We start from the raw sequence: 6,378 nt of genomic DNA, 5'->3' as shown, positions 1-6,378 counted from the left end.
TGTGTGTGTGTGTGTGTGTGTGTGTGTGTGTGTGTGAATAGATACAGGCGTAGGCACACAGACAGAGAGCTCTCTCCTTCTGTGTGTACGGATGTCTACCTAGGTATGGGGGTCGATCCCACACATACACACGTCCGTATCTTCTCTGTCCCCTCCGTGGGCACTCCGTGGAGTGGCTGGGTTGGGTCGAAGGGGGACTCTTTGGTGGAGTGTTCCGAGGGAATCGCAGGACTCTTTTCCCTAGGGATGTGGTTTCTCTCTCTGGGAGGCCCCAGGGGATGAGATGTGATCTCTCTGAGTCCGCCCACATGTTCCTCAGCGGCAGCAAAGACGCGTTCGACCGATCAGGAGCCACTGTCTTCTCATGGTTCGAACTTGCTGTCGCGATTGCGATTCCAGCTCCTGGGCCTTTCCCCTCCGAAGGAGAAGGATCCTTGTCCAGATAAACGCCCCGGGGGTGCTTCCGCGAGCCCGCCCCCACCCCCGGCAGCCCCAGCCCAGCCCAGCCCAGCCCTGCCGCTGATGTGTTTTCTACCTTGTGCTTCTGGGTGTCTGTCTGTTCTCCCTTTCTTTGGGAGGAAGGTGTCTGCTCGGGGGCCCCCTGCCTGCCCACTTCGCTCATCGGGGGTCGTTTCCCTTTTGGAGGCTGAGTTGTCTGACGCCTTGATCCGTTTTGGACAGAAAAGCCCCTTTTGCAACATGCTTGCGCTTTCCCCGTGTATATGTATGTGTCTATGGATACCGACGTATCTGCACATATGAGCATGTGTATTCGTGCCTGTGTATCTCCGTGGACGTCTGTGTCTATATGCCTGTGTCTACGTATATACACGCAAGCATACACGCACAGTAGAAACGCCTAGGCATACACGTGCGCACACAGACACATGCGTGTATGTGAGCATGCCCTTTGAACGTGTTTGTTTATACCCACGTGTGCGCGTATATATAGACGCGAATACGCGTGCGTATACATATGGACACGCGTATATGCACATGTGTCTGCGTTCTCGCTCCCCCTCTCCCTCCCCTCCCCCTCCCCCTCCCCCCTCCCTCTCCCTCCCCTCCCCCTCCCCCTCTCCCTCCCCCTCCCCCTCTCCCTCTCCCTCCCCCTCCCCCTCCCCCTCCCCCTCTCCCTCTCTCTGACTTTTAAGCAGCCGGAGCAGTTCTATGACTTGACTTTCCTGCCTGGTGGTTCTGTTTCATTTCCTTTCTGGTCTGCTTCAAAAAGTTATGTATTCATGTAACTGGCTGTTGTCATGGAACACGGGGTTTATTTAGTGGATCCCTATCGACTCGGTCCGGTCCTCCTCACCTCCACGCCCCTCAGCCGCCCCCCCCCCCCGCCCCCGCACCCCAGGCCCCCCCGCCCCGCCCCTCCCAACCCCCACCCCCGCAGCCCTGCCACCCCAGACCTCCCGCCCGCCCTCCCGCCCGCCTGCCGTTCTGGTGTTTGTGGCCAGTTCAGTGACTTTGAAATCCATGTTCTCCTGACCTCAGGTGCACTTTCCCCACCCACCGGCGCGTGCTTGGGTGTGTTGTCTTCGGACTTTGTCACGGTCTCCACCCAGGTTGAGTGGTGCCTTCTCTTGTTGGGGGTTCCGAGTGTGTCTCCTCCTTTTCCTTTCTTGCTCCTGGGCTCGCGTGTCTGTGTCTGCTTTCCAAAGTCCTGCTTTGTTCTCCGAGCAGCGCTCGCCTGGTTTCGCTTTGCCGGCCCCTCCCTCCCTCCCTCCCTCCCTCCCTCCCTCCCTCTCTCTTTCGGGGGAGGGGGGCCGGGGGAGTCTGCGATGCCGCTGGTGCCCCTCTCTCCGCCGACCCCGCCCCGAGCCCCCACCGCCCGCCGGCGTCTCCGTGGAATGTCCCCCCCAGCACCCCGGAGTCGCGTGGGGGAGTGAGTCTCCTTCGTGGCAGCCTCCTGAGGAGATCCTTCCCAGCGTCTCTCCCTTCCTCTGCGGCCGGGGTCGCGTCGCGTCGCGTCGCTCGGCGGCGGAGGCTCCGGGCCGAGCTCGGGCGTCTGGGCGGCCGGCGCGGTGGCGTCCCCGGCGGCCGGCGACAGCGACCCGTCCTCGGGACGTTCGAGTCGCTTGTCGGGAGCCACCTGGCGGCCGCTTGTATATTGTCCCTCCCCTCTGGAGCTTCGGCGAGGCCTTTCAGGAGGATTGTGACTCAGCCTCTGGGCCCGAGGCAGAGCTCTCAGACACCGGCGACGCTGGCGGCGACAGTCCCGGTGGCGCCGAGGCCTAGGGACAGTCCCGCTGTCGCCGGAGATTGGTTCTCTAGGTTTCTGAGGAGGGTGACCGTCGCGGCGCCCCGGAGCCGGCTCGCGGGGCGGCCTGACCGGGTCGACCAGCATCTCCCCGTGCCCCTGCGGCCACGGGGACGGACCGCCCGGACCCTGCCTGGGCCGGGCCGCCGCGGTGGGCGGGGAGAGGGTCTTCCCTGCCCGGAGCGCCTGGACTCGGGCTCGGCGGTCCGGACGCCTCCTGGGCCGCCCTCAGGAGCGTTTGCTTCGCCCTCAGGAGCGTTTGCTTCGCCCTCAGGAGCGTTTGCTTCGCCCTCGGCCCCGCTCCGGAGGTGGGGACCGGCCCAGACGGTGGCTTGGAGGTCGCCGGAGGGCGCGCCAGGGTCCGGGCCCTCGGGTCCTTTCTGCCCGAGGTGTTTTCCGCGTGGCACTCCGGAGGTGGGGGAACCCGAGGGTTGAGCGGGGGAGGCGCGTGTGCGGTCCCCCCGTGGGGTCCGGTCGCCCGAGGCGTCTCCCGGCACACATGCTTTTTCTTTGTCAGAGTCCTGACGGGTCCGGAGACGTGGATGGACCGGACCCTGCTTCCGCGGGTGGCCGGGGAGGGCGCGCTCGACCCTTCGGCGTGCCCTCGTGGGTCTCGGTCGTCGGACGCGACTTTGGCTCCCCCCTCTCCGGCTCCCTGAATCCCAGTCGGGAGGTGGGGGCCGGCTCGGGCCGTCCTGGGTGCCCCGTCTAGGACGGTCCGGGCCCCGGGCGCGGTCCCTGGTCGGGGCCCGCTCGTCTCGTGGGAAGCGCCTCGCTGACGGTTCTGTCTTCTCTTTTCCTTTTGCACATCGAAGCCAAATCCCCGTTCGGAGACTCGGACGGACCGGTACCCCTGCCCGCGTGGACGAGGCGGGGAGGGCGTCCTCGGCCAGCTTCCCCCCCGCCCCCCCTTGGTGCCCGCGCCCCCGCTTTGGCCACCACGCGCCCCCTCCCCCCTCCCGGTCGACCAGATGACCCCCCCCCCCCCCAAGAGAGCTCGGGGCCTGGTGTTTATGGGGCAGCGTTGGGGACAGGTGGCCGGGACAAGGTTCCGGGGGCCCTCCCTGCGCGTCGTCGATGTGCTCCGCTGTCAGCTGCTGTCATTTCGTCGCCCTTAATAGGCCTTTTTTGCCACCAGGTAAGTGCTGACACGGTCTCCTTTGGTGTCTGCCACCGAGGACTGTGGGTCTCTGGACGCACGCGGGGCTCTGGGCTTCTGGGCCGCCAGCTGGTGCCCGGTTCGGCCCTTGCCGCTGGAGCCGCCCGCCTGGGCCTGTGCGCCGGCTCCTGTGTGGTGTCGTCTGGCTGACCCGACCCTTGGTGCCACCTCCGGTCTCTGGGCGACCCGAGGGTGGCGGGGCGAGGTGGCGCGTGGGTCTTCTACCCTGTGCATCCCTCGCCCCCGCTGTGGGCACCTGGTTGCGGCTGGGGCGACCCCCGCCCTGTGGGCTCCGTGCCACGTGTCAGGCGTTCTCCTCTTGGGGGTCGTCGGCCGCTCTCGCCTGAGGCGAGGTGGGGGGGGCGGAGGTTGCCGGCGAGGCTTAAAGCGGGCCCCTCTGGTGACTGTCCTCACCGTGCCTCCCCCCCGCTCCACCTTGGCTCAACAGATCGATGTGGTGTGGTCGTGTTCTCCCGGGCCGAGCCTAAGCCGTGCCAGACGAGGGACGGGCGTTCCCAGTGAACGCGTCTGCTCTTCTCGGTCTGTCCGCGGGGCCCCTCGCTTGTCTTCTCCCCCCCTCGCTGCCCATCAGGGAGGGTGAGGAAGGCAGGGGTTGGGTGTGGCTTCTGGCCCTGATCTTCGGTCTCCTTTGCCTCGGGGCGTCAGTGGGGGCCGTTGGTCTTCTGACACAGCAGATTGCTCTCGCTTCGCCTTCTCGGCGTGTGCCCGGTGAGCGGCCCTCCCTGTGGCGGGGAGGGCTGTGCCGCCGCCGACGCCGCGCTGCGCACCCCACGCGGGTGTGTGAGCGTGCCTCGTGTGACCCTCGGTGGTGCCCCTGGAGCGCTCCAGGTCGTCCCTCAGGTGCCTGAGGCCGAGTGGTGGTGTCGTTTCCCTTAACCCGGTGTCCCCCTCGGGTCCCCGCCACGGTGGCGTGTGTGTCCCGTGAGTGGCTCTCTCTGGGGGGGGGGTCGAGGCGGTAGGGAGAGGCGTGCCTGTTCCCCTCGTCGCGGAGGCCTTGGCGGATGAGGCCTTGCAGGGGGCGGGACGCGGGCTCCGCTCTGGCCCTGACCGCGCACACGCTCCTGTGTGGTGGTCCGCTCCCCTGTACCGCAGGCCCCTCCCACCCAGCTGAGGACTGGTGGCTCGTGGAGCGCCTCCGTGGGCCCGAAGGCGACACGGTCCGGGTGAGGGACGGCGCGCCCTCGGGGAGAACGCCTTCTCTAGCGATCCGAGAGGGAGCCTTGGGGTACCGGACCCCCCAGCCGCTGCCCCTCCCGAGTGCGCAGTGGCCACCGTGGCGACTGCCAGAGCACGTGGGCAGAGCAGAACTCCCCCGGCCCCGCGGTGGGGCCGTGTGCCGCTCGTTGCCTACCGCGGCCCGCGCCTCCCCCCTCCGAGTCGGGGGAGGGTCCCGCTGGGCCCCGCCGGGCGTCCGGCAGGTGGGGGGCCGTGTGTGTGCGGCCGGCCCCCCGTGGTGCGAGCCCTGGGGGAAGGGGGGGGCTGTGTCGGGGCGCGACGCCCGGTCGGCCTCGGCCTCCCCGGCCCCGCAGCTGGTGGTGAGGGGGAGCCCGTCGCGCCCGCCCTCGCCCCCCGAGCCGCAGCTGGTGGCGGCGTGCGGTCACGGTCTGGGCCGCCTCGCTCGAGAGCGTTGTCCCCGGGATGTCGAGCCTCGGGGGTCAGACTCAGATGGGAGACGGATCTGTCGCGTGTGGATGGCGGAAGACGGGTGGACGGCTCGCCGGCCCTGGCGGCGGGGCCGGGTCGTGGGCCACGCTCCGGGGATGGCTGGGGCCGGCCGGCGCCCCAGGCGTCGCGGGACCGCCCTCGCGTGCGGGTGGCGGTGGGATCCCGCGCTGGTGTTCCTGGGGGCCCGGCCGCGTGCCCGGTCCTTTTCCTCCGGTTCCTGGACGGCGCCCACGTCCCTGTCCCGCGGCCCCTGCCGTGCGTGCTCGCCGGCCCCTCCCCGCCGCCGCCGGCCTCGCCTCTCCTCGTCCGGCGCGTGCGACCGCCCGCGTTCCCGTCCCCTCGTCTGGGCCCGAGCCGGCCTCGCCTCGCCTCACGTGGGTGTCGTCCCCCGGCCTCCGCCGGGCCGGTGGCGACCCCGGGCGGAGCAGTGCCCTCGGAGCCCTGAGCGAGGGGGGCGGGGCGGGGGGCCCCGCGCGTGTCAGGGCCGTGGGGGGGCCGCCGGTGTGCGGCGGGAGAGTGTTCTCCCCGGGCCGGCTGCGGCTCTGGGGGTGGCGGTGGTGGTGGGCGTGAGCCCCGCGAGGGTGGGGGCGCCAGTCGGTCGTCCCCGGGTGGTGCCGCGGGACCGCCCCTGTGCCGGGAGGGCCTGTGGCGGTGAGATCCCGCGGCGGGCCCCGGCGGCCGACTCGCGTCCCCTCCCCCGGGTCGCTTTGGGCCGTTCCCCTCGCGGTGGCGTGCGGCCACCCCCACCTCCGCCGCCGGTCGCGCGGTGTCGGCCCCGCATGGCTGCATCCCGTCGGTGCCCCTCTCCGTCTGTCCGTCCGCCTCAGTCCCCTCGCCGTCTGCTGCTCCCCGGGGCCGTGCCCCGGTGTGCCTCGCTTCCCGGGCCCGCCGCGGCCCCGATCCGTCGCCCGTTTCGTCGCCGCCGCCGCCGCCGCCGCCGTCGCGTGCTGGACGAGGGGGCGCCCCCGCCCCGGTGCGCTCGCCCGAGCGCGGGACGGGGGTACCCGGTCTCGCCCCCCCGCGGGCCGGTCGCCGTGTCCTCGCCGCCCGGCCTCCCCCGCCCCGCTCTGGGGCGGGTGGACGGACGGACGCCGAGGGCGCGCGTCGGCCGTCCCCGGTGTGGCCCGGGCCGGGCGGGGTGGAGGAGGAGGGAGAGGAGGGTGGCCCCCGCCGCCCTCCTCCCGCCGCACCCCACCCCCCCGCCCTCCCCCTCGTGCCTCCCGCGCGGTGGCGGCGGCGCGCTGCGACCCTCGCGGGCCCGAGGGTG

This window comes from Capricornis sumatraensis, unplaced genomic scaffold (assembly GCF_032405125.1).
Source record: "Capricornis sumatraensis isolate serow.1 unplaced genomic scaffold, serow.2 scaffold32, whole genome shotgun sequence".
Lineage (NCBI taxonomy): Eukaryota > Metazoa > Chordata > Mammalia > Artiodactyla > Bovidae > Capricornis > Capricornis sumatraensis.
Note: the sequence above shows the minus strand (reverse complement) of the source record.